The following is a 1,389-nucleotide window of genomic DNA, read 5'->3' as shown; positions in this document are numbered from 1 at the left end:
GAACTACTCACAGAGGAGAAACCCACCTTCCAGGGAATCCTCCCATTGCATGAGAAGCCAGGACAGTGCAGAGAAAATATAACACTACAGTGTGAGAGAGAATAAAACACTGCAGTAGGAGACAAAATAAAGCATTCTACCAACACATACTGGACAATAAAAGAAAGACCTCTTCCTTCCAACCTGTTGCAGAATCTACTCCTGTAGAAGCCTAGGAAGAGAAATAATAATTCACAAATTGCCATGAATAACCAAGGTAACAAGGCAGCTCAGAAAGAAAATGAAAAGTCTCCAGAAAATGAACTTAAATACATGGAAATATGTGACTTAAATGACAGAAAATTCAAGATTGCAGTTCCAAAAAAACTCAACAAGATGCAAGAAAACAGACTGGCAGTTTAATAAACTCAGAAACACAATCAAAGAACAAAATGAACATTTTACCAAAGAGATTGAAATTTTAAAAAAGAACCAACTAGAATTTCTGGAAATTAAGAACTCAATAAAAAAATGAAGAACGAAATAGCCAGCTTCGGTTACAGAACTGATCAGATGGAGAAAAGAATTAGTGATATCGAAGATAGAAAGCTGGAAATGACACAGATTGAAGAAGAGAGAGACTTGAGAGTTAAAAGAAATGGAAGAACCCTACAAAAGCAATATAAGAATAATGGGCATACCAGAAGGAGAAGAAAGGGAGAAGAGAACAGAGAGTATATTTAATCAAATAGTTGAGCAGAATTTGGCAAACTTGTGGAAAGAACTGGATGCTCAAATCCAAGAGGCAAATAGGACACCTAATTACCTCAATCCCAACAGGCCTTCTCCAAGGCACATTGTATTGAAGCTGTCAAAATAAGAACAAAGAAAGAATTTCAAGGCAGCCAGGGAAAAGAAGACGGTAACCTACAAAGGAAAGTCCATTAGATTATCATCAGATTTTCCAGCAGGAACTCTACAAGCCAGGAAGGAGCAGACTTAAATATTCAAAGTATTGAAAAAGACAAATTATGACTCAAGAATAATATATCCAGCAAAATTATCCTTTACATAGGAAAGAGGAATAAGACCTTTCCAGACATACAGAAACTGAGGGAATTTTCTAACATGTGACATACACTATAAGACATACTGAAGGAGGCTATTCAACCTGAAACAAAATAGCAGAGTACAAAACCATGAGTAGTATTATGAACAGACAGACAGAAGCAAGAAATGGCAACCCCTACACCAAATAAGACACTATACACGTAAACATATCATACAAGCTAAAGAAGGGGGGAAAAACACTTAAAAAAAAGAGGAAAAAGACAACTTGCTACTGCAGCACAGAAATCAACTCACTGAATAAATAGGGGTAATTTGTGACAACAAAAACATAAAAGGGGA

The sequence above is a fragment of the Hipposideros armiger genome, unplaced genomic scaffold, assembly GCF_001890085.2.
Source record: "Hipposideros armiger isolate ML-2016 unplaced genomic scaffold, ASM189008v1 scaffold_872, whole genome shotgun sequence".
Classification (NCBI taxonomy): Eukaryota; Metazoa; Chordata; class Mammalia; order Chiroptera; family Hipposideridae; genus Hipposideros; species Hipposideros armiger.
Note: the sequence above shows the minus strand (reverse complement) of the source record.